Source organism: Oryzias latipes, chromosome 19 (genome assembly GCF_053564925.1).
Source record: "Oryzias latipes strain Hd-rR chromosome 19, Olatipes_Hd-rR_3.1".
NCBI classification, from domain to species: domain Eukaryota; kingdom Metazoa; phylum Chordata; class Actinopteri; order Beloniformes; family Adrianichthyidae; genus Oryzias; species Oryzias latipes.
Genome location: NC_136255.1, coordinates 21,652,435 through 21,680,046, shown reverse-complemented (window position 1 = coordinate 21,680,046; position 27,612 = coordinate 21,652,435). Strand labels below are relative to the sequence as shown.

The 27,612-nt window shown below is 39.3% G+C and overlaps 1 protein-coding gene and 1 long non-coding RNA gene across 7 annotated transcripts in view; one reads left to right on the top strand and one right to left on the bottom strand.

Annotated features, from left to right (window-relative positions):
* The window catches only part of nrg3b (neuregulin 3b), a 255,711-nt gene that overhangs the window by 55,776 nt on the left and 172,323 nt on the right, over window positions 1-27,612 (top strand). The gene's annotated exons all lie outside the window — the stretch shown is intronic.
* On the bottom strand, window positions 17,810-21,258 carry LOC105356697 (uncharacterized). Of its 3 annotated transcripts, XR_002872177.2 has the most exons (7): window positions 21,101-21,258; window positions 20,129-20,354; window positions 19,841-20,000; window positions 19,544-19,754; window positions 19,290-19,446; window positions 19,120-19,185; window positions 17,810-18,278 (listed from the first exon to the last, which is right to left on the bottom strand). It is a non-coding gene; the product is annotated as an uncharacterized LOC105356697 (long non-coding RNA). The 3 variants fall into 3 exon arrangements; XR_002872175.2 differs by lacking the exon at window positions 19,120-19,185 and having other exon boundaries at window positions 21,101-21,253; XR_002872176.2 differs by lacking the exon at window positions 19,120-19,185 and having other exon boundaries at window positions 19,544-19,621; window positions 21,101-21,253.

The following is a 27,612-nucleotide window of genomic DNA, read 5'->3' as shown; positions in this document are numbered from 1 at the left end:
AACCCATCATTAACACTGAACTGAACTTTATTATTGCTCCTCATCACAGCCTTTGCTGCTCGCTCACTGCTATCTACTGTTGACGGGGATTTCTGACAAACGTCTTGCTAAAAGCGTAAACAGGCAAACAAACAACCTATAGGTATATGTGTGTGACAAACTTGTTCTAAAAAGTATATGATTTTTCTTGCAGTAGAGATTCAAATGTGAACATTTCATTTGAAGTCAATGGCATTATTATCAAATGAGTAACAACAATTACATTTTTAGGTATTAGTGTTTATGATGACCTTTACTGGAAATATCATTAATTATAATAATTGCTAAAGTTAAATAGGCATTAAATACTTGTGGTGTTCTATGTATTATATAACTATTCAATAACGGAACATGGAAATTTGGGGAAACAAACTGTACGAAATCCATACTGTCACCAAACTTTCTGTACTAACACTGACCCAACTACATCACAGATTATGTCCGAAAATCATTTTGTTTATTTAAAAAAAATTGTATTTTAAAAATATGGATCATATTTGGTCAATATCTCTAAAGATACTGAAGCTAACAAAGTAATGTTCTGACATAGTCTAATAGTGACTAGGGTCACTATGAGTCAGTACAGAAAGTTTGGTGACACTAGCTTCAGTATCTTCAGAGCTATTGAGCACATTTATTAAGATTTATATCTCTGCATATCTACAATTTTAAAGGACATCCAATTTCAAAAAACCTCCTATAAGAACTCAAGTTAACAATGTTTAAAACATAATTTTTCAAAACTGTGAACAATAAAACAGGTTATTTTGTCCATATTTTTCCATTGCATTGTGTTTAAACTAAGGATGTTGTTTGTTTTGTTTTTGTTTTATTGTTTTGAGAAAAAGAGCGTACCAATGGCTTTATTAGTAAAGTAAAACTGGCAGCAATAATACATTTTTGTTTTTTTTTGTGCAAAATAAATAAACTATGTTGTTACAGTGAGAACTCGCTTATGAAAGAAGCTTTTAATGCCAGCTGAGATTTGAAGCATGTAAACAAATTAAAGCTGATCAGGTCTATTAACTCTATAAACCATTTACTTGTTTTGTTGTGTCTTCTTTGAAAATTCCGACGATACGTTTCTAGGAAGTAGTTGTGCATCGCCGTTGTTTCCATATTGCTCTTGGGGCGGCGTCCTTATATTTAACATGCATAGAGTGCTACAGGGCTTACACTTTCATCTAACTCTGCAACAAAAGCAAGACCATCCTAATCAGCAGATAATAACCTCGCATCTCCTCACAAATGTACTGTCATCAACATACTGAGTAGATATTTTCAGAGGCAACACCCATAAATGACAGTGCTGCAGTGCTTCTATCCACCCACTATATAACAAATGAGGTCAATTAAGAAAATAAATACACTATTTGAATAAATTTACTATTTTCAACCTTGGAAATAAAGAAAAATACAAAAGAAAAACAATTTAAAGTCTGAATTTGACAATCCACTCCACTTTGTTTTAGGGCCACATAAATAAGGAATGTGAATTCCAATATTAACCATCTTTATGTCCTTTGTGTAATGAGCGCCGTGCTTCATGTTCCTCTGTGCCATTCTGAAAGCTGTCAGATGGCTTGATGTAAGTGCGGGATTATTATGCAGCACACAAGACAATGTAGAGTTGGAGAAGGCCCTGGCTTTGCCTGTTGAAATGCAGAGCACGCACAGTATTATCATTACAAGATCTCTTTACCTGTCTCTTAGGCTGAGGCACACATGGCATGCAGAGCAGAGAAAAGCAAATCCAGCTAAACAACCTGTAATTATAAGACTTAAGTTTCTTTGATAGACCCAGTTGATGGGATGTCACCACCTGAAAATGGGAATGTTTAAAAGATAACGTTTTGAAAATTTCAATTGAATAGCACACGCTCTGTGTAACTGCTCGAGTGTACACGTGATCAACGTCACTTTGTCGCCAAAAAAGGTGGCTTATCACTGATACGCAACACATTACTAGCATAGAGTTTTTTCTTTGTGTTAGAATCCATACGAAATGTGTTGATTCCAGAAATGGCTGAAGAGTTATGGTGGTAAAAAGAATGTCAACACTTTAGATAAAGCTCTGGTGTTGAGGTGTTCCCATGCAATGTCGCAATTTACCTTCCAAAGTTTAGCTGATTTTTTTGGTGCAATTTTGTATGTATTTTTTTTATAATGATGTATTGTGTTCCAAGTCCTGATTGTCTGTTGACCATCGTCAGTCGTCTCCTGTAGAATTTGTGGTCAGCTTGCAAAATTGACAAAAATTTATGATTGAAAGCAGATCTTTTTTTTCATTTTATAATACTGGACATATTTTCTATGAAGGCTTTGGTTTAAACATTTCTGTCTAAGTAAAGTGTATTAAGTGTGTAGTAATGGGTTTGACAGCCTTATAATCTCACTCTGATCATCTTTCGATCCATTTTCAAATTGTTCCCAGTTGTCTTTTACTTATAATTATGCTGTTTATAGACAAAATCCCCAAAAAACTTTTTCATTTTTCAGGACATAGTTTCTGCAGAGCGGCAGTAGTTCATTTAAAAATGTCTTCTGAGATGTGGGTAGGACTGTTGGTTCAAAGCAACCCCGCCCCCCTTTTCTTCTGTATTGCGGAGCAGAGTGGAGCAGGGAGCATGTATTTTTTTTTTATTCAAAAAATTTCACATTTTTTTGTTTGCTGCTCTTTCACAACAATTTGAAAAAAATAAATACTCAGAATGAAATTTTAATCTTAAATTCCTAATGTATGTCCTCCGTCGTTAGACAAATGCCACAAGCACATATTAAAAACACCAAAAGCAGGATGTTTTTCTAAGTAGGTCTTCAACACAACCATATTATTCTAAAAAATGAAGTTGGGTAGTTTGTGGATTTCATTTATAACATGTTTTTTTTTTTTTTTTAACTCCTGTGATAAACGAGGAATAGGAACAGACTAGTGGTTCCTTAATGTACTGATCTGGTTCCAGTGTTTTTTTCTTTCCTCAAGGTCTTCCCTCTGTCACCTGTTTTGTGTTTGTTTTGGTTGCTGCAGCTCTCATTTTCACCTTTTTAACTCTATGTTTTTTATCCATGACATATTTTGAGGTCGAAGTATTTTCACAAATGCTTTGTTTACTTGTGAGCCAATTACTTTTTGTCAAATGGAGAAATTATATTTGAAATGAAAAAGTTAAGTTCTGGAAAGCAGTCATTACTTAAAAAAAGCTATAGGGAGCTGATTCTATTGAAATCGATTAGGACCTTGTCAGCAACCCAAGACGACAAACTGTACATTTGTTTTCAGTAGATAAAGAAGACACCCTCAATTATATCAGCCATTATGGAGTCAGGAGGATTCTGAAACTATATATATATATATATATATATATATATATATATATATATATATATATATATATATATATATATATATATATATATATATATATATATATATATATATATATATATATATATAAGTTTTTAAGTTTTATCTGTAAATAGTGACTGCTTTTGTTTCAAGACACCGATATACTTAGTTTGGGAAAACTAGAACTTTTTATTTGATCAATTAACTAATTTATGCAGAATTTTTTAAGACAAAATCATATTAGAATGATTGTAATCCTAAAATGGCAGTGGTCTAGAAATAAGCATAGTTGGACAGCTGATGCTCTTAAAATAGGTATGTCTATAAATATATACCTACTTTTTCAGAAAACCAGCTTCAGTTCTGACATATTTCTAGTTGCAAGATTTATTGACATGCTTAAAAAGTTTTTTTATTTTCAAATAATAATTGTGTCATAAAAGGGCAGAGCCTCACAATTTAGTGTCTCACTTTAGATCTTGTATTCTATATTTTATTTCACTGGTTTTGAACATTTTTCCAGCCTACGTTCTTGAAAATAATCAGCAAATGTTGCTGTTGAGATTCTGCTTCACATTTTACATCCTGTCTTAAAAAAACTCTGTACAGTATATCTTTTTAAAACATTGATGTGTTGTCATTTTTATACACGTTTATGCCAGGGTACACGATGCAGCAGCAGATTTTTTTTGCAATATTTTCTTTGGATGACTCACCTGTGTACACCTTGACAAGGCAATTACAGAAAGATGTGAGCAGTCTCACTTTGACCTTCCTCCTAATTGAAACTACCTCGCACGCCGTTGCCTTTAAAAAGTCTCTAAAGCAGAATGCAGCCTCGTTAACTGCAGCTTCTTTAGCTTTAGTCCCCTCAGTCTTGGGAAACCAACATTTTTCCTTCATTTAGGCAGCTCTGTTGCTGGGCAATCTTTTATTCTTAATATTATTGTAGAGATTGGCATTGAATTTACAGAAATGTCATTGGCAAATGTTGCTTTAATCACTCAAACAGGACAAAAAGGAGTTATCTGCAGCTCTAAAGTGCTTTGGCCATAATCCATATAGAAAAGCGCTCTTTTAGACAACATTAATTAGGAAAATAGCTTTAAAATTATTTTCCCTGTATGAAGAATAATAATACCGTTATCACTCCTGAATCCACATGGGATCATCAACCCATGCTGCTGCTGCATCTCCCAAAAAACACAGCTTTAAGTTTAGTGTAGCTGATCTTTAGTCTGACAAAAGCAAAATAAAACAAAACACAAGGAAAAATATTCACATTCTACAAAACTTTAAAACAGAAAACAAGACTGAGACAAATACAATACAATATATTCATTCATTTTTGCAACATCAACCAATCAAATCAATGAATGTGTTATTTTAGAAGAATTCATAATTCTGTTCATAAAAAATGTCTTCTTTGTTTAACAGAAATCAATAATTATGTGAAAAGTGTTTGTAGTTTGATCAAACAGTATTGGATTTTGGATGGAAATTGAAAAAAGGGTTTTTGACTGAATCTTTTTCAAATGTCAATGGCATCAACTTGTGAACATTTTATTCAAAATCGCCTTCGGTGTTTTTGCGTCGATACAAAAATCTTTTTGGTTCAGAGCTGAAAACACAACAAAGCAGATTCAATTTTTCCATAAAAATGTGGATCAATAGGAAGAAAACAGGCATTTATAAGCAGAAATCATCAGTAAACAATCCAAGTATTTCATATTTCCAAATAATTTCCATGTACCATAACCAAAACTATCAGTCTGAATATTTTATTCGATTTCAGTCCACATCAGGGAGGTGCAGCACCCCATCAGAATTCAGTCTGAACGGGGACGGCCCCCTCGTCGGGTCAGGACACAGCAAAAGATGTTTATCACAACATAAAAGAACGGAAGCAACGTGAGCTTATTGATTGACAGGGCACTGTGAACATGTCATGATTTTGACCCGCTACTGTTTTGGCCTGAAACTGCTAATCCTAGGTTTGATGAAACGATGTTTCCTGGAAAACGGATTTAAATTTCAGAAAAGTAAAATCTCCTTAACAATAATTTAACCTTTTCTATGCAAAATAATCATTGTTTTTTTATTTTCTTATTTACAAAGTTTGATTGATTGAAGTATCTCAGTCTTCTGTCTTCTGTCTTCAGAAATATTGGTACTAAGTATCCCTTTTAAAGCTAATCATGAGTAGTTAATTCATAATAAATAACAATTGATTCATATTTCTGCCTCTACTGTTTCCTTTAATTTTTTACAAATTTTAATAACTATGAAGAAAATAAATATGATTTTTATAAATTACTCTAAAATATTGTAATATTGGATGTTTTTTTACTTTTTACTTATTTTTTTAAGTGGCTCCCAGGAAGAACAGTTCTATTTTGATAAACATAAGGGATGCCACGATTCACTTTCCCCACAATGAGGTTAAAACTTGGACTTTCAGGTCACGGTTCCATTTTGGTTTGATAGATGATGTGTGTATTCCAAAATAACAGCAAAAGAATAAAATAAAAAATATAAGAATCTTTTTGTTTATTTAATATTTGTTTATTTAATTGATATTTAAATTGGTATTCAGTAGGGACATACTTTCCTCACAATTCAGTTTTGTGGTGTAATACAGGGTTTGGTTTTTAAACGAGAATTGTCACATCTCTAGTAAAGACTAATCCTGCGATGACAGCAAATGCGATTCATACAGTGAATGAAAATGTTTGTATTCATATGTGGCCTGTTCTCCTATACAAACGGTGTTGTATTTTTAAATCAACCTTATTTTTCGTTTTTCTTTTTTTTTCCTAGAGTAGTAGCCTTTAATTAGCAGCTGAAAAATGGGAAACACATCATGCCATATCTCTTCCTGGAAACCTCCACTCCAGTTTGAAAAATGAGCTTTGGGTCACAGACCTGAATGTCATAATAGCGTTGAACTAGAACTGAAAAAGGGCTCTTTCCATCTAAAGCAAATTGCCTCACAGTCAATAGGAAGCGTGAGCATGGATCACTGGGAAATGGTGTCCTTAAAGTGCTGCTGTTGCTCAGATAAAACCAACAGACAAATACCTGGCTCAGAAGTCCGGGCTTGTCCTTCACCGCTGCAGCTGCCAAGCTGTGTTCTGCTGGGCCGCATGGAGTAGCCCTCCTCGCACAATTGGTTGGGAATGAGAGTGACTGATGGTTTGGGGAGGGGGTGCTAGGGGAGGCAGCCAAAATAAACGTGTTCTCCTCTGCCATCTGTCTCTTTGTTCACCCGTCTTTTGGTGTGTTTCATCTTTAATTTCTTTAAAATTCAGTTTCAACCCAAAAATTAAAAAAAAAAGGTATTTCTTTAAAATGGTGATATCGTAGGATGGGTTTCAAATAAGCCTGAGGAATTCAACTCAAACCAATTTTATTTATATAGCCCAAACCGCAATAGCAGTCGTCTCAAAGGGCTTCGTACCGCTAATCGTAAAGTAAACATAAACTCAAAAAGGATCACGAATACATAGAATTCATTTGGAAAATTCTAGACTGAACTAACTTAACAGACTAAACACACTTAGACCCCTCTTCTCAGTAAGGAAAAACTCCAAAAAAATAAAAAAAATAAAAACATTCCGGAAAAAAGGCAGAAACCTCAGGGGTGTCCACATGAAGGAGGGGTCCTCCCCCAGGACGGACAGGCGATGTATCAGAGCTCATAGAGAAGAATTAACTTATCTAACTCTACAACTACATGTTTAAATAGCCCAGCCTGGCTGGGTCGTAGACGAGCCAGAGGGAGGCTCCAAAACCAAGTGTAGGAGCCGAAATTGACAATCTTCTAGTGTGTAATACATTTTAATTTTAATTATATTAAATTAATTTCAATTTTATTTAATAATAATTTAATTATTTTACTTTTTGTTTTTTTATTGTTTTATTTTATATCATTTTGTGTTGCTTTTTTGTTTTTCTTTGCAACATTTTGTGTTATTTTTAAGTACTACATAAAAAGCATATGTGTAAAAGTTTATGACTGTATGAACAGCTTTTTTTTTAAATTTCCTACTTCCTTGCAACAATGTATAGAGCAGAAAAATATTTGCAGAAATTGAAATTTTTCAGTGATTGCACACTTTATTCACAGTTTAAGGGCCCAATTTAACTTTGGAGACAGTACTAAAGTATTTTTGTAATAAGGTAAGCTAAAAAAGTAACAATTCCTGTAGAGAACAATATGGTGTTTGGTTTTCTTTTTAAATCGCTCAGCCGTGATTAAGTTAAGGATAAACATGATTACAGCCAGAGCATTAGGCAACAGTTACGTATTAGATATTTACATTTTTAAAGCAGAAATATGCCCATGAATGCTGGAAGAAAGTGGCGGTGGGATTATTATTGAGGCCGCTGCAGCACCTGGTTACTGTAGTTGTAATCCGGCGATTCCCCTGAGCTCAACATTACATGGAGCATCTGCATGAGCAGACTGCAGAGCGGTAACAATGAGAGCAATGGCTTGTGAAAGTAATGTTGCTCTAAACCCCTGGCTTGCAGTTCAGCATCCTGACTTTAGATATGAGCCTTCACTGTTGTTTTGGGATTAAAACATCTGTTGTTGTTGAATAGAGGGGGGAAAAAGGCAGGACCACAGGATTTTTTTTCTCATCCCTGCTGTTCGTTGCATTCTTTAGAAGGCTTTCAAAGCTGCATTTGTCTGCAGTTAAATATGTAAAAAAAAAAACGCACGAACCTTATTTTTTTTTCTTGCTCATCAATTCCTCCAAAGACATTGTAAAAAAAAATGAGGAGGTCAGAAATCTTTTTCTGGGGCTGGGATCGGCCCTTCCCTGGCTCTGGGGCGGGGCAACCCTCTTGGGGCCCCCGGTCGCTCTGGGTGTCATCCGCTTCGGCTGCGGGGTCTGGGGGTGGGGTGTGGTGGGGGTCTTGTAGGCCCTGTCCTGTGGGGGGGCATTCTGGGGGAGGGGGGGGGCACTATTGGTACGGGTCAGGGGGGGTTGACGGGTCGGGGTCTCCGCTGAGGCCATCGGCGGTTTCCCCGGCCGGTTGGCTGCCTCGGTCCCGTCGAGGCCTGACCAGAGCTCTTCTAGGGCCGGCGTTTGGGGGTGGGGGCCTGGGCTTGCTCCGGGGGGGGGCGGCGCTTTCTGGCTCCTCTCTCTCTGTGTGGGGGTGGTGGTGCTGGGCCTGGGGTGTCTGTGCCTCCGGGGGTGGGGCCCCGGGGCTGGGTGGGCCTGGCCCCCTTGCTGGGGGGGGGGCGGGGGACAGCTGTTTGACCACCGGGGGACAGTCTATCATCTGTCCCCAACTTACCCCCTTCCTCATATAACCTCATAATAGGGTGAGGGGGTGGGGGGCTTAGCCTGCGATGAGCCTTGGGGGGGGGGTTTACTAGGCAGTGGCCCCCCTCCTGTGGTTGCCGTATGGAGTGGACCCCCCCTCTTTCGGTTTTATTTGCACTTTAGACATGTAGGGCCCTTGGTAGGGGGGGTGCTTGGACATCACTGCCAGCAAGCAGCGGATCTCCTCCTAGCACCCTACCCGCCAATTTTAACCGCACTTTAGACATTTAGGGCCCCTTGGTGGGGAGGGTGAGGGGACGTCACTGTGAGTAATCAGGAGATGTCCCTTTAGTGCCCTACCCGCCAATTTTAACCGCACCCCCCTTAGTACACACACCCCTCCCCCCTCAATATATACATCCCAACATAAACACACACACATGCACACACACACCCTTTCAAACACACATACACGCACACACATTTTGCAAGGAAGGTGGGACCTGGGTCCGTCTGTCCCCTGCCTCTTCCCTGGTTGGGGGTACGGGCCCCTTTGCGGCGGCGGCCGTACCCCCGGGGTGCCGGCTTCCTGGGCCCGGCGGTGCTCTCTCCGCGCGGTGGGGGGGTTCACATTACATCTGAGCCGGGGGTGTCTGGTCCCTGGGGGGTGGGTTCTGGTCCTTGCTCCTGAGTGCTGGGCCCCGCCAAATTTCCAACTGTGGCCGAGCCTGGTCGGGCCATATTTACAACACCCCTTGTGGGCCCTCTTTTTTCCCCGGGGTTCCCCCCTCCTGGGCGGGGGCGGCGGGCCCCTGCCTCGCTCCTCCCTGGACCAACCGTGGGCCGGGCGGGTGGCTGCCTGGAGTGCGGAGCGGGTCTCCCTTGGGGGGTCCTGGCTCGTACCTGGGGTTGGGACGGGGGGATGCCCGGAACTCCTGGGTGGTGGTGGGGTGCTCGTTTGGGGCTGTGGGCGTCCTTCTCCGGTGGGGCCCTGCGTTGGGTTCTCCCGGCGCGGCGGGGGGGCTGCTCTCCTGGTTGGGCTGGGGCGGCGCTCTCTTTCCCTCCGTGCGTCCCTGGCCTCTGGCTCTGGGGGCCTTGCGGCGGCCCTGCTGGCCCTGGCCTGGGTGGTGGGCTTGGTCGCCCGGGCGGCGGTTGTTCCCTGCCGGTTCCCGTGTGGCGTTGGGGGGATTCCGGCTGCCGCTGCTGCTGCGGTGGGGGTCTTGGGGTGGGGATGGCTGGGCACTCTCCCTCCTTCTTTTCACGTTCCACCATCCATTTTAGAAGAACATAAACACTCACCTGAGCACTGGTGTTAGCTCACCTTTGCACTAACAGTTTGCATGACTGAATGACTGAAATATTTCACACTTGCTGGTTTTAAGGCATAAGTATGCGAAGACATAAGTATGCGAAGACTAAGTATGTAAGACTTCAATAACACTATCTGTTTTGTGTACATGTCGACAGGTGGACATTTTTGCAGCTAGCAGGTGTGTTTATAACATTTGAGTGTGTGTGTGGACAGGCTCCGCCCCTTTTTTTTTTCTACATTTGAACCTTACCATAATGATTAACAACCAGTAAACTTGTTGCTTTATGCTGCTTCATGGTCTTATCCCCCTTCCCCTCCTATTACCCCCTACCCCCCCTCTCTCTAACGTCCCTCTCTCTTTTTCCCCTCTTTCCTTTTCCGTCCGGTCCAACGCCAAAGATTTTCAGACATGATTGAAATTAATAAAGTTTGGCCTCAATTACAAAAGGGGTTTATTCAGACATACCTTTGGTTTGTCTGAAGATTAATAACCCCTCTTGTTAAAGTAAAATATGTCCAACACAAGAGGCCCTCAGCTCTCATCTGTCTGCCCAGCTGTTGGACAAGACAAGTTAGAAAAAAAAAAAAAAAAAAATAAAATTAAAAATAAAGGAATTTTTTTCAGTTTAAATTGTTTCTTCTTTAAAGAAGAAATTATGTTTTGGATGTTTTTAAAATGTTCTTGTGACATTTTTCTTAAATGAGGACAAATTAAGCATATATTTATAAACTGTACGGCTGGATAGCTAAAGAAGCGCCAATAATGCTCGCCATTTTTGTTGTACCGCTTGGGGGTTAAAGCGGCTGTAAGCTAGTGGGAAAGAATGTGAACAGATTGATGACGGGAAATGGGGATGGGCTTACTCAACACCAACAGTCCCGCCCACAACTCAGACAAGATTTTAATGAACTACTGCTGCTCTTTAGAAACTGTTCCAATAGGGAGGGTTTGAATCTTTTGTCACAAGAGGAGTATATTTGTATAAATCTCTTTTATATTTTAGGCTAAACTTTATTCAATTGTTTGTTTACATTTTCTATTTGACCAGATGGAACAAAAGAAGAGAGAAGTAGAGAGTGGGATGAGAGGAGATTTTTTTTTACTACTGTCAGGTGTAGATTTTAGTCAAAAGTTGCAGGGCCTGTTCACAGACACAACCAAATATTACAAACACAACTGTTGGCTCCAAAGATTGTCACAGACAAACATGTCAACACGTACAAATACAACTACAGCTCGCACACCTATCCATACAAACATGTCAAGCATAGTGCAAAGGGGAGCTGGCACCTGTGCTCAGGTGAGAAATTGGGTTCTACTGTGTTTTAGGATGGAATGTAAAAAGAGGGGGAGCACCCCCATGCCAACACTAGGGAGCAGGGGGGCACAGACAGTTTTGGGATTTTGACAAAAAAAAAATCACAATAAGATTTTTTTTTAGCAATGTAAAGCTTTTATCAAGCATCTCTCATTTGAAACCCAACTTGTGGGCTACTGTTCAGTCAATGCTTTGTAGAGGATTCCTTTAGGGAAAAAAGTATGTATTTATGTGAAAGTAGATGACAGGATTCCTGAAAATGACACCATAGAAATGTTTCTCTTTGCGAGGCTTTGTTATATACGGAGCCCCTAAAGGGCCATTGATGAAAAAAAAGTTTTGAAGTAAGACATTTTTCTTTTTAATTAAAAAACAAACAAAAAAACTAACTGGTGCGCACCAGTTAGTTTCAGGTGCGCACCAGTTAGTTTCAGGTGCGCACCAGTTAGTTTTTTTTTACTTCAAAACCTTTTTTTTCCTCCATTTTTTTTTTCATCAATCGCCCTTTAGGGGCTCCTTAGTTATACCATATTTTCTCAGGTTTTGATTTGTTCATTTCTTACCTCTTTACAAAGACTCTCAAGGAAGTAAGAAGGAAACAAAATTATAAAAAAACAGGCATTTTCTTCACAATGAAGCGTTACTTGTCAGAGCCACAGTAAAGAAAATTCATTCAGACGAGTCTAAAAATCTAAAAAATGCCCAACGTGTTCATGAACTTAGGACCTCAGTCATCCGCATGATTTCATTATGCAGGCCTGACACTTGCTTCAATTTTAGATGCGAGTTCTTGCAGGGATTATGTGGGAAGAGTACTGCCTATTAAAAATACATCTTGAATCATAATCATTTTACCATGAAAGTGGCAGTGGATGCATAAGGAATTATTCTCTTCTATTTGCTTGCTCTGGCCTGAGGGGAACTTTTATTACTCAGCAAAGTGCTGAGAACAAAACCTACGATGAAAATGGAGATAAGGAAAGATCCTCACATACAGGTAAATTATAGAGAAACTCTGCAGTTTTGTTCTGTTCAAGGATATCAGCATTCGTGGTGTCGTTCGCGTTCGTCTGTGTGGCCGGTTTTCAAAAGTAAAAGAGTTTTGGTTCTATGATTCCATCACCTTTGGCCAACAAGGTACATAGGACCTAAAAGAAATATATTGCTTTAATAGTGTCACACAGCCACTATGTACACATGGTGCATTTCCATGTAAGAAATTTCAGTCTTTTATGATATATACAAGATATTCTTAATCCATAAGTGCTTCTTGCGTTTGTCATTTGTCGAAGTCTCTCAAGGGTTTCGGCGGACAGGTCTTTACATGAATTCAGTTATGCGGTTTAGGCATATTTCACAGAGTTTATACCCAATTATAACATGAGTCTAACGCAATTGTGTGTGACTTTTGTGAAACGCATACACACAATTTTGGCTTTCCACGACTGTTCCACGTGTGTCTAACAGACTTTTCACGTTGCAATAGGTTATTCATAACACCTTTGGGTAAGACCCTTCAGTAATAAATTTGCACATATATTTTCACTCTACAGGTTCAATGAGGGGTCTACGATCTTGATATTTCGTGAGTGCCACCTGCGCACAGGTTTGCCCATTTCTTGCCAGCAGCTCTGGTTTTGTTTCTACATGTTAATTCCTGGCCTTTTTTTTCAAAAACTTACACCATTCTAAATGTACCCCAATGCAACAGATAATCATAACTACGGTTCAGGGGATCTCTTTTAGCGTGACCACGTTTGTCTATTTGGTGCCGTCAGTCCTCAGGGGTGCACTTCAAATCTGCTGTCAGGAGGCTGCAGATGCAGCTTTATTGCAAAAATTGACTGGATTTTCACTTCAGTGCCTTTGTCCTGAGTTACCACCCTGCTCTGTGCAGCAGCGTCTGAAAATGTTTCTGAAAAACATGCCAGTTTTTCTGGTGAAATCTTAGTCTTTGGCAAGTGTGCTGGAGCCTAGAGAAACTTACCTGAAGAAAAAGCAAATGTGTTTCCTGTCTGAAAAAGGTAAAGTTTCGAAGCAGCAACTGAATCCAAACCAACAGCAAGATCAAAAAAATGTTTATAACTATTATTATTCCAGGAATGCATGAAAATGAGCAAAATAAAGGTAAGTTAGTCATCATTGCTAAGGTAGCAGGTTCAAAATTGTTTTAAAATATTATTCCATAGTATCTCCATGTATCTGCATGCAGTCAGCGTCTGCTCAAAGTTAATTGGTTCTTCTGACTTTGATCACAAGAATTTAGAAAAAAATCAACTTCAAAGCTCTATGTATCAATTTTCTCTGTCTTCAGATTCAGAAAGTTCAGACGTTTCTACTAATAAATGATGATTTCAAATTAAAGCAAGTTAAAGAAACACTTGCGATGGAGGTGATAAGATAAAATGGTAAAAACCAAATCTTTCGTTTGGGAGGAGACCATCATTAAAGTCTGTACCAACTCCCACCAGAGCTTTTTGCCTTACATGTAATGTTTTTACGGTTTCTCTCACAATTTAAATGCAGTAAGTGGTGGGAGATACTACATTTTTTAATATATTGTTGGTCTTTGATACCACATTTAAAAAGTGGTCCTCCTTCCAGGGTGTGTCGCTGGACTACCCCAGCCACTGTTGGGCTGTCTTCGCCCAACAGTGGCTGGGGTTGTCCAGCATCCCCTTGGCCCCAAAGGGAATTAAAAAGATTAAGAAACTGGATGGATGTCGGTTTGCCAAGGGTGTGGCATCATGGAACACAGTCTATGGGATCATTAATGCACGATTTGAAATAATTTAATGGCTTGATTTCTTCAACATAAGCAAAAAATATTGGGTCCCTGTTTTTTTGTTTGTTTTGAGTTTTGAAACAAACTTTATCAAAGCAAACAGCAGCCAACAAAAGTTGGCAGCACAACTGAATTCAGTAAAGCAAATTTAAAATTGCACAAGCTACAAGTCTGGACTTTTTACTGTGAGAACTGGACTGAGTGACTCCTCCTCCTTGGGTTCCAAAACTGGATATACCCACTGGCTCAAAGACGTCTATTGAGAAACAAAACAGCAGAATAACCATTCTTGCTATACTACCTTTTTTCATATGTTCTTGTAAATCCCTTTTTTATTGTATTTTTTTCATGCAGTCCAAGTTATTCAACTTATAAACTGACCATTCAGATGCCTCAATGAAAGCTGGTAGTCTCATTCGAAACATTTCATTCACCGATTTCGTGTGGCCTGCTTTCAAGTGGTAGGGATGTGGACTTTAAACCAGCTCTCCCCTGATTGGCGAGAGTGGTTGCCATAGGAACGACGACTCAGTCCAATTCCGACCAAGCACTGCTTACTGACAATGTCTGGCTCCAATATGGCGGTATCTGTATTGCAAATAAATGTTGACTGAATTGACTTCATTCGGTGGGAGCCAGAACTATTTTCCACGGGTGATGTCACACCCACTCTGCCTTGTATATACAGTGTCTGGACCAGCAGATACTTCATAAATCGGAACGTTTTGTGTGAGGCCTTCTGGGTGTTTCCCCATCTCCATCTGCCTCAGCACCATAGAAACGGAATGGAAAAATGAATGACTGGATGATTTATGTTTGTGCCTAAATGCTCAGGAATTGATTCATCAGAGCAAAGCATTAATAATGCAACATACTTTGCGGCGATCAGGCAGACAATTGCTTGAAATCGAGCCATCAGCTTCAAGACATTAAGACAATTGGAGGAGGAGATGAAGAGATGCCATAGAACAGCACAGATTGCAGAATCCAGAGGCGAAGGAACTGCAGAGGGTATGCCAGCTTTTTACAACTGACCTACAATTTTTGGGTCTTTTACACTCATATTTACACTTACAGACTTGTGTCAAGCAGAACTCAAAAAATGAATCAGGTGGGAGTTGGATATATGGTGTAGTCATAGATGCATATCATTGTATTTTCTGTTTTCCTCAGCCTTGATATTCATGTTACAATGAGATTTCATGACTGTAAACTATTTGCAGCAATAGCTTGGGGAGGTAATAGTCTGAGGTGGGGCTCGAGGTGTGTGGGATCATTTTTCAGCTGTGCACCACCTCACTTTACTTCTCCCCATGATGGATGCTTCTTCCTGGCTGATGTGCTCAGTGGTACATCGTAAGAAATAAGAAAAAGCAGGTATTTGTATCAAAATGTTGCTACACCTGAAATTTTTCATTTTGATCGTGCGCAGCGCAGGCCCTCCTGCTGTGCGTTTCACCCAGATGTCACGCAGAAATGAACAGATTAGGCCGTCTCCCTTTCCCACCTCTCCACATCACACCACAGCGGCAGGAAGACAAGACTTGAACAATCGCTACAGGGAATAATACAAAGGTGATGCGGTTGACTTGTGCAAAAAACGACAAAGAGGAAAGGCCTCTGAGGAATAGAAATTCGTTCCCTGTTCTAGAGCCGTTTGAAGTCATTTAGAAACCTTAAAGAAAACTGAAATCTCTCAGTTTACAGACATAACACTCAGCTGGTGTCAACAATACAGTGGGTTGCAACAATATTGGCAGAGTAGAGAGGGCTGTTTTCACCCCCTCTTCCAACAATTTAATGTTTATTACACAAAAAATTCATTTAAATTCACCGAAATTGACTTTGAAAAAAGCTAAAAACATGCTTAACATGTTGATTTTAACTAAATAATCAGCAAAGTCAACACTGCAATATAAAAGCACAAATTTGTCCCTAGACAGTCTCTCATTTATTTAAATATTACAAACAAATTATCAGTAGTCAGCCAAAAGCACTGAATCCATAATTCAAAAACAAAAAATTTTACTCCAAAAAATAAAAATCCAATACAAGTCTATCAGTACAGCAAAAGAGAAGCCCCAAAGAGCAAAGAGGAGAAAAAACAAAAAAAACAAAAAAACAAAGTACAGTAGCATTTAACATTAATGAGAAAAAAATACAAACTCAGTTAACAAACTAGAAACACATTGGCGTCAAAAAACACTTAAAAAACTCAAAACTTACCGATCTTGATTCTGGATGTTACACCCAGCAATGAAAAAAACACATGTTCTTGGTCCAGGAAATTGTTAATAGTCAAAGAAGAATGAACACAACCCCCCCCCCCCCCCCCCCACCTCATTTGTAATTGGAGTACACAAGTGCTTTACTGGTTTCCTGTTCACTTTGAAACCCATTCAGTGGCCATATTGCTTTTCCAGGCCACATCAAACATTTCCAACCTCTTCCTGCCAATCCCTTCCCCCCAAAAAAATCAGGTGACAGGAAGTGGACACACATGGCTTTCCATTAAGACACAACTGGCATGGCAACAAATAACAAAAAAAAGAGAAATAATAGAAAAGTACTCCACTGTTACATTAATGGTTAGACAGCTTTAATAGGCATGGCTGCATTTGAGAGCCACTTAGAAGATCAGTATTCGAGAAAACCTCCAATATTACCCAACAGCAATGCATACTTGTATAAATTGAAAATGGAAGTGTTTTTATTTTTTCAGGCCAAGTAAACCACAACAAATAAAAACCTAATATATGCCTTGTTTTCGCACTATAAGGCACACTTAAAAGCACGTTTTTTTCCCCAAAGAGGACAATGCACCTTATAATCCAGACAGTTTTTATATGGATTATTTCTGGATTTGCCTACTGATTTTCATTCATTCATTCAATTTTATTGGTATAGCCCAAATTCACAACAACAGTCGTCTCGATGGGCTTCGGCTTTAGAGACGTAGGCTACATGGCGCTCTGTCAAGATGTTTGATATGGTATTATTGTGGATATGCTAACAGGGCTAAGGTGTAGCGTGTTGGAATGATTGTCTTATCAGTATTTTGACTTAAATGGCATGCATTTTGACAACCCATAGGAAAAATCTGTTGCTCATATGTTTCTTGATCTCGTCTCTTGAGATCAGTTTGAGCGTCTCATATTCGTATCATTCTGTGATCATTTGCTTCTTAACTCTTGCTCCTAAGGGTCCCTTAGGAGCAAGAGTTAAGCTATAATGAGAAAAGACATCACTGAGACAAATGAGGTTGAGTTGAGACAACTGTTAGAGCAATAATTAAGAAGTGGGAGAGACGAACCTAAGACGTTCATGAGACAAATCTGAGAAGAATGAGTCCTAAAAGAGATCTCATCATTGTCTGTCTGATGTCTCTTTCATGTCTTAATCATTTCTCTTAAATGTCTTACCAAAGCCGTTAATGAGAATGATATTTGAGATGTATTTGAGAAAGAAAAGAGAAGTTATTTTTATAGCAGTGGTAGCCAATCCTGGTCCTCAGGGCCACCATCCAGTAGGGTTTAGATGTTTCTTTGCTCCCCAGATGTGAATCAACAGGTGATTAACCACCTCCTGCAGAACTTGAGGAGGCAATTCAACCACTGCAGCAGATCTGTTGGAGCAGGAAAACAGCTAAAACATCCATAACAGTGACCTTCAAGGACCAGGATGGGAGACCACTGATATACAGTAACAGTAAAAACAATACTAGAAATGTAAATGCTTTACACTTTATTTGGGCAGCACCATCATCAGTACAGCATTTGAATTGTGGTAGCAGTATTAAACACTTTTTAAAATATTAAATGCATTAAGTACATGAACTGTGGCGTACTAAATGTGGCTGACATGATGGTAAAGAAAACTTCCATATTTTAAACAACAAACACACTGACATCACTGCTGAGGTACAAGGAAAAAAACAAAATTATGTAACCACATAAAAAAGTACCTGATAAAAACATTCTCCTAAACTTGCAGCCTACCAAATCCATGGACCAACTTGAGAACCAAATTAAGATAAAAAATAAGAAAAAAGATGGAAGAGAAACCAGTCCGCATACTGTAGATCATAGCAGTGGCCTTAGAACCTGCTCTGCCCTACATTTGTTGACAAAGGCTTTCTTGAGCTTGGCCTCTTCAATTTGTTCCCAACCAGGTAGAGTGGCACATCTCAGGACATAAGCTGTAAGACAAGAACATTAAAATCTGGCATGAACAAATTGATAATAGACCGCACATAACAAACAAAGATAACACTTCAAGCTAGAAGCAAACTGTAGTTTTATAAAAGCAGCTGCATAATGCTACCATAAGATTACGTTTCTGTCATCCCTAAAAGCAGCCACACGTCGCTAGAGAGGACATCTGTTTCAGTTAAAAGAATTGAAATGCAGCATTCTATGGGCATTAACTATTTAACAAATAAGGTTCAAATCTGTTTCATTTCATTTTTCATGATACAGTCCAGATCAAACATTTAAGAAATGATCAAGTCACATTTTGCATGGTTGGCTCTTAACAAGGGAAAAATAATACCCATGTCTTAATTGGGACGCTGAGGGCTGATCGTGTCAGACAGCAAACTGTGGAATAAGATATTTCAACGAATATATATTATGGTATCATTAAGAATTTTGTGGTCAATATTTTTTGGATTGTTCAGAATATTTCCATTAGTTTTTTAAATTAGAGCACTTTGGCTTAGGTCTTTGTTCTGTTTGAGACTGAAGAATTATCCCTTAGTGGTACAAAAGTAAAGATTGGAAAAAAGTCTGTTATACTTGGAAAACTTCATAAAGCCACCCTTTAAATTGTATTTTATTTCTTTTAATGTGACACAATCTTACTATTTAAATCAAATTACCCCAAAATAAGGATTTCCAAAGCTAAATTTTAGGTTAGCCAGGGCTGCTCATTCCTGGTCCTTGGGATCCATCACCCTGACTGTTTTCCAGATCCCCAAGCCCTGCTAGCTGTTGATCAGCTCAACCAGATGTCTCCACATACTGATTGAATGAACACACCTGGTCCAGGTAATCAGCTGGAAATCAGGCAGGCTGGTAGATCTCAAGGACCAGGGATGAGCAGCCCTGAGTTAGATTAATACAAGATTAATAAGAATAATTAACTGCAGGTCATGATTAACTAACCACACCCAAAAATGAATCGCATGACAGCACTCATAAATATGTACCTTTGCAGAAACTCCAGGGTTGAAGCCAGCTCAGTTGGATAATGACTGTTAAAGCAGAAGTAGCTTCTGAACATCAGGCACAGTGCTGCAATGTTGTTGTGTACGATGGAGCGGTCCCAACTCAGCATGAACCTCCTTGGGGAAAAGAAAGACTGTCCTAAAGACAGAACAATGGATAAAGTAAACATGTCACTCATGTACAGTGTACAAAGACAAAACCTTTAGAATAATTTAACACTGGAAACTTTACTTACCACATACAATAACAGTTGGAGTCAACGGCACCTGCTGCAGCTGGACCTCGTCTGCATCTTCTACAAGAACATGGCATCCTCTTCATTAAAGTAGCAGAGCAGAAGAAAGAGCATCTCTTTGACATCTCATCTCTTCTGAGCAGCCACTCTGCTCTCCCCGCATCATCTGCAGCCTTTTAGAGTCTGGAAAAACTTCTTGCTTTCATCATTTCTGCAACAAGAGTGCAAACCATTTCCTTCCTTAGTCTTGGGCCAGGTCTCTTTCCAAAGACTGCACAAATTCCTCAGAAAACTTACTCCATGGAATTTCAAAGCTGTCCTCCCAGTCAATGTATGTACAGTCCTCGGCTTCTGGAAGATGTGGATGACGAACTCCTCGGTGACTATAACAAAAGTGATGATGATTGTGTTGGTGAGGTCTCAACAGATGATGATGTGCTGTTCTCTGGCGTTTGGTCTGCAACAAAAAACAAACAAACAGTATAAGTGTATTAAGTTTACACTGTACTGTCAGTGTGTTACCCATTCATATTCATATCCACTTCTGTGCATTACAAAAACTCATTTGTAATGTTTGAGACTCACATTTCAATTTCCAAAGAGCAAGACGTTTCCGGGCTTGAACAGGTCTCAAAGCTGGCAGCAAGTCAGCCTCTTCTATGAATCGTAGATCCTCATACAACTCCATTTATTCCAATGGACTGCAAGTGTTCTTCCAGGATGTCTTTTGTGGCTCTGGTAGGACCTCCATAATGGCAGTGTGGAGGAACATGGGTTCTGATTCACTCATTTTCACGTGTATTTAGATCACCTTGAATCAGAGAGGGGAAAAAAACATCATGTACACACATTTTATACAGCACAAAGTAAGATCTGGAAAGGTTTTTAAATATGATTTATGATTCACTAAAATCCTCGTACATATCAGTGTTGACATTTGTTAGTTGAGCATTAGCCTTAGCTACATCTGTGCTCTCTAAACATCTCCACCACTGACAGAGGGCTGAGAACATGTTTCCCTAATATGCATACTTACATTTTCAGATTATGCTTTCTAGACATGTGAGCAGTTAATGATGACTTTACTTTAAACACATGTCCATAACCAGTTTCAAAAGATGGCATGCCAGGCCAAACGTCTGCAAGATGATCTTTTAAACAAGATAAAAGCTTTTTACAGCGTAAAAATTGAACATACAGTGAAACTGCACATTTTGAAGTTTGGAATAATGGACTGTGGTGTCGTCACACTGTGATGGGATGAACCCTGCAGACCCTTAACTGAAGAGCAAAATATCTTCCAACAGTTACTGAGCTCTCACGCGTTTGGAAAAATATCGAGGCTCATTCTGTAAACTCTGCACTGCAAATAACTCTTCAATGTCTCTATTTTTTATTACAAAAAGCACAAGTAAACCTTTGTAAAAAGTAATAATTACTTATACAGCCAAAGCCACCGCGAGTAGCCCAGACGTCTGCATTACTGGCGGAGCTAGCTTAAAACACCTTTAGCATTCAACTGAGTTCAGAGTTGGAGGGAAGAAATCGCAAACTTACCGTGCAAACTTCAAAGATTTTACTTGAATCTTTTCCAGACAAGCAAAAAAAATGTTGGAGATTCATCCCACGGATTGTTAAAACGAAGAAAAAATACGACAAACGGTCGTCAAAAGTCTCTCGTTCTCTGCACTTCTCCCGCTTGCAGATTCCGGCCCGTTGGTGACGTCAACCACAGAGTTTTCCCTCCCACCGTGATCAGCCAATCAGAAATCTGTGTCAAGTGAGGCTGTGATACAGTTTAAAATTCAAATCGGGTTACTCCAGGCTTCTGTTTGTTCAATATGATGCAGACTAAAATCAAGAAAACAGAAAATATTTTCAGCTTGTAAGGCTGCATGAAGGGTGATTTTTAAAGACAAAGATAAATTAACTCAAACTGAACCCCATAAATCTGTACCGCCCTAAAGTTGATTTATTAATTTGATTATTTTTATTTGTGTATTTTATTTGTTTGTTTCAAATGTAAAATCTATTTTTTGTTCACTTTAAGGTGATCCAAATATGATCCCAAATGTCCTTTATTTAGTTCAGACATCAATGTGTTAAATGTTTTATACCCACCAACATATAAGTGTGCGTATATGCACTTGTGCGTGTATGCATGTGTGCCAGTGCATGCGTGTGTTTGTGTTTAACTAAACCTAGCACCATTAACCCCACATACATTCTTGTTCATTTATGTTTATCTAAGCAGTCAAAAAAAAAGTTTATTAAATCGACACTGCAACGTTGTCTTGAAATTTCATGTTTTTTAAAAAGTTTCAAAAATATGTCTTTTGAGGACATGACCGTCTTAGTGATTTAACTTTTTTTTCTTGAAATTGTAATTAAGTTATATAAATATGTAAGCAATAAACAACTTTTTTAAGTTGAACATAAATAAAATAAAAAATATTATTTTCTAGAGATGAACTGTAATGGTGTCATCATGAGACTCATTTTAGGGCTTGTACTACTCTAATTTTTCTTTTTGCTGAGACAATAAAAAAAAGGCTAAAACAAGATCTAAATTATTGAGCAACGAGAGACAGAACCATTTATGTCTTTCACTGAGACGTGACTGAGATAGGGATTTGAAGTAAGGATATCAAATTGAGACATACTTGAGCGCAACATAATATGGCTCATTTTTCTCTCAATTGAGATCTGGAGAAGAGACAGTTGTAAGAGAATTTTGAGATCTCAAACAGTGCTCACTGTGAGACTTATTTCTCAGGAGAAATGTTTGAGAAGAATGAGAAAAGCAGTTTAGTCTCAAACAGTTCTCATTTATGTCTAGGAGACGTAAATGTGACAGAAACGAGATCTCATCTTCAGTTTTGCTTTGCTATGGGAAAGCTCCGTTTTAACATTGATTTTCCACGGTTTAACTGGTTTCTCAGCTAAAGCCAGCAGGTGTGTGTTTAACCACAGACAGCTGCTAAAGTTCTGAGCAAACAAACCAGATTGATTTGTTTAGGCAACCATCTGCTAGTAATACACGCCTTGAGTTGTTTCATTTTAAGTGTTGACTTTATCCTAAGCGGATGAGAAAAGTTTTATTGCAGCTTCGGTCTTTGGGTCACGTCTAACAAGAGACATTCCATATTCATATTGGTATATTTTGATTTTAACTTTTTATTACTTAGAAAAAAGTGTTTGATCTTTTATGATCTATTGAATTTATAGGTTGTTTTACGTTTAATCCTGAACTCACCAATCAGTTTGACAATGACATCAGCTGTTTACAATGAGGTTAAACACCGACCCCCTATTAGTAGAGTTTTTTATTGCAAATTTTAAAGTAAAGATTCAAAATGGTTTCTAGCTTTGACAGTTTTTTGTTTAATATAAGATAAGATGAGATGAGATGAGATGAGATGAGATGAGATGAGATGAGATGAGATGAGATGAGATGAGATAAGATAAGAAGATGTTCCACTGACCGTCAAGAACAGGATGGAGAGGATGCTCCGGATTATCCATGATGAATATGAGCTTATTTAAAGTCTTCCTCTCGATCACAGCTTCAAATGTGTCCATTTTACGACAGTTATAAGATTTTTGACTCATAATTGTGATACTCCTTGTAATAAATTCTTCTAATGTTTGTCTAGTGGAGCTTCACCTCTTTTTTTTTTTAAATACATTTTTCTGAATCATCTCTTGATCTACTTTAAAAGCGTTCTCAGTAGCCGCGGTTACATGCCCAAAATATTTTGATCGGATCAATGGCCGTATTAAAATTCAATTTTGTACATGGGGTCAGAAAAACTTTTTCCGATTAAAACGAACGTTCACATGGTCACACTTTCGGTCAGAATAAATTAATTTGGGCATGCACAGTAGTGTTGAAAATACCAGTAGAGGAAATGAGTCCCGTTGTAAACAAACTGAGTTTCCATATACATTTATGCAGCAGCTCGGTAATATACAAGACAATCTTTTAAACGTGCTTTTAGTAATGTTATGAATATTATGAAGTGCCTGTTCACTCATCCTTTTATTTTTAATCCGTGTGGTCAGTGTTTTTTGTTTTGTGGAAGAACGGAGCCGGAAGAAGCCAGGGCTAGGAGAAGGCTAACACGCGCTAACAACATTAGGCTTGGATGAACACAAAATCCATGCGGGAAATGCTGCAATCTGCATCTTGGCTGCACGTAAATATGTGGGAATAACATCAGCCTTTATTTAGTCGGGACACGGCAGGAAACACAAATCCACTTGATTTTTTGACTGATTGATTGATTGATTGTTTCTAAGTACTAAGTGGCATTTTCTGCTTTAGAAAGCTCACCCACCCCCCACAGCCGCTCTGCTCGGACACACGGTTCTCCGGAGTCCGGCAGCCGCTAACCCAGAGCGGCGGGACGGATCGCAGTTCGAAGTCTCCCACACATAACAAAACAACAAAATGCACACGTAACAAAGCATCCTCCCTTCCCCTCTAACGCAAAGTTATAAGTCCAACTGCTCTGCTCAGAGACACAGTTTGCTCGGTCCCGAGCCCAGACCGTGCAGGGTCCAGACGTCACGGGGCACGAAGCACTCCTTCCCGGCACCCCCCTCGTGAGGGGTGTAAGAGAGGGGAGAGGCAAAGAGCCAGCGGGGCGAGGGTGGGGCAAGGGCGTGGAGAGGGTGGGGCGAGGGCGAGGCGGCGCTTCGCACTGGGCGTCCGCAGTTCAGCTGTTCGGGTCCTGTTTGAGCTCCAAAGCTTCCTCTGGAGCGAAACACTGTCTATGCATGACGTTAAACCAGAGCAGTAGTGGCACACGATCGTAATGAACCGTTTAAATGGACAAGGATCGGATCAATAATTGGCATAACCCACCTATCTCCATTGGAAAGAAATTTTGATCTGAACGAGTCTGATCGGGGCACACTATTCCGAACGGCGTGACACATTTTTCTTCCGATCAGCTATTCTTTCCGATTATTTTTGTCCATGTAAACGCAGCTTGCGTCTTTTGTTGTTGTGAAAATGTAGTTGGTTTTTGCTGTTTTCTATGTCTCTGCAGAGTAGAGCAATTTATTGGAAATTTGCCTCTGAGTTGTTTGAATGAAGTAAGCCTGCCCTCACTTCCTATCATCCATTTGTTTACACTCTCTGCCACCAACTTAGAGAGCCTCACAACAACAAAAATGGCGAGAAAAATTAGAGCTAGATACCAGTTTGGATGAGGAAAACTGAGATGTACATGGATATAATCCTCTGTAAAAGGATAGAGCGAAGTAAGGAGCTTCCCACTGCTCCTAATTCACGATGAATTGAAAAAAGAATTACTCAGAAATGTAATTTTTTGCTTAATTTTCTGGATATGAAATGATAGAAAAATGTTAAAAGAAAATCACCATTTTTAATTGGAGTCGCTCTTCAAAGTGGTTTTACTCTCCACCTGGATTTTCATTATTGGTACCCAAAAGTCTCCTCACAGGTCATTTGGGCTCTCCTCAACATAAATGATCTTTCCTGCACAGGTACATCAATCAGCAAAGCCAGCAGAGGGCTGATCTGCTGACTAAAGGGGGGGATTTGTATACTCCCTTGTGAGGACAGCCAAACCCTTGTGATTACTGTTTAATCCTCTCCAGTATATCATGTGCATCATGGTAGCCCAGCAAGCCTTTGTGACGTCATAGGGGGATGCTGATGTGAAGCTGCTTAGTAATTATTTCTCTCCATCCTCGTCCCTCGCAGACTGCTTTTTGTAACCTCTGTGGTCCCCTCTCATGCCACTGTTTCCTGGCTTTTCTTCCCCCTCTCCCTCTGTTTATCTTCCCTCTAACTTCCCTTTTCATTGTACAATGTTCTGGAAGGTTGATGGAGAGAGGCAAAGAGGAGATCAGTGAGGATTATCACTGTCTGGAGAACACGGATGGATTTGTACGCCATTGCCGTAGTTGGATGTTGTGCCAACCTGCCCTCTACTAATGGAACAGCAGAGCTCTGTCGTAGCATAAGTTGATATCAGTCAAAGGCTCTTAACGAACAAATGTTTCCCTTTGGTCACCCGTGTGAGGTAATTTTCTTAAGTGTGCCTCCAACAAAGCATTGCATCCACAGGCAGAATCAGCAAAATGAAAAAAGCAACAGGACAACACATAAAAAAGCAGTGGACGAAAGGGGTTGCATCACAGTGAAATACAAAAATTTAATCTGAATCCTCTTATTAAAAAAGATTAAACCCCTGGCTCTCCTTCTCTTCTTTTTTAATCTGCCTCTCTGCTGTCTGTTTTTTTTTTTTTTTTGTCCTGCGCCTTGTCATTTATCACTTGCACTTAGTCTTTCAATCATGCCCGCTTTCTGCTGTGGTCACTCTAAGGTCACCGCCAGTTTGATGAGGATCGTGAAAAATGCAGTTGCAATCAGAATTTTCACGAAGACGGGGAACTATGGCTGCTAAACGGCAGTCATTGACTAAGGGTCCAGTGGGGGACTTCCAAATGAGCCTTTGTGCTTCCCCCGCTTTTGAGAATCAAACTCCCTTATTTTATGTGCAAGAGAACAAGTTCAAGGACTTTGAAGTGAGGTGCAACAGAAATGCAACACTAAGCAATGTGTCTCTTTTCATCACAGCATGAGTACGTACTCCCCGGTATGTTTATTTCATTTATTTTTTTTATGTCAGTGTTGAAACATCAACTGGACAACCGTTGCTTTTGAAAAATGCCATCCCAAATTTTCCAGGCAGGTTGAAAGCATTACTGTCCGAGGTTAGCCGCCTGCCCACTGACGCTTTTCCAAAATAAAAGCAGAAAGCGATCCTAAAATGACTGTTATTTCCATTTCAGAGAAATGTAAAATTTTGAAAGTTTGTCTGTTTTTCTTTTTTAAATTGCGGGTTTTCTGCGGCTGCCAGTGTGTTTACCAGAGGTGCTACAGGTATTAGTGATTACATATTGTTTATGCTCTATAATTCAGAGTAATGTTGTCAAACTTAATTGCACAGGAACAGCAAAACCAAAATGTAAATAAGTTTTATGTTCCTTCCCTTAAAGCGTCTCTGATTGTAATATTGATTTTGAGTGACAGCGCTGGTATTTGAAATCTGACAAGCAAACACAATCAAAGCAGATGAATGTTGAAAGCAGTTTAACCAACACTGATGATGTCACAGCTATTTCCAGGGGCGGAGATATGACATTTTGTATGGGGTGGAGGTGGGGGAGGGGGTGCAGAAGACTTTGGAAGGGTGGCAAAACACTACAATGGAAGTTGTTTAAGCAATCTTAATGACTTCACACACATGCTGCCAGCTTGAGTCTACAACCACTGCAGAAGTTTTGTTGACCTTTGAGAAGGTTGTTGACCTTTGAAGAGGCAGCCATCTTTGCTTTTTCAAAATTATAAACCTTTAGTAACAGCTACAAATTAAAACACTTGCTAGGGATTTTCATCTATCAACTCCTAACTTGAACACTTCATTGGGAAGCTACTGTGGAAAAGGTTTTTGCAATTAGGTGTTGTGGAAGAATCTGTGGCGAGCATGCAAAAGTAGTGTTTTCCTGTTACTAACACAAAATGTTAACACAATATTGTAAGAATTTAACGCATGTATCCCTGGCTACAACTAAATAAAATAATATAACATAGAATATGAACATATTAGGAATGTGGGCGTGTTCAGCAAATAAACCTCTGGCCAAATAATGAAAACGATTGCTATGGAAATAAAACCAACAAAAATGTAATTTTGAAAAAAGTGGTTTTTTTTATCAACATATGAAAAATGGGGGAGGCATGAGGATGGGGGCACAGCCTTGCTGCTTAGCAAGTGAGGTTTGATCACAGGTGGGCCATGAGGGAGTGTAGAGGCGGGTGTTGAGGGCGAGGGCAGGCAGTGCCTGCGGACCATACAGCATCGCTCATGGCTTTAATTATTATTATTTGTATTTTATTTAAAAATTTTGGTTTTGTTATTTTTGCAAAGACGCTTGTCTTGATGATTTCTTAATCTTTGTCATTAATAATCCTATTCATTACTCAAAAATTGGGGGGCAAGTGTGGGGCAAAGCTTTTCCCCTGAAGC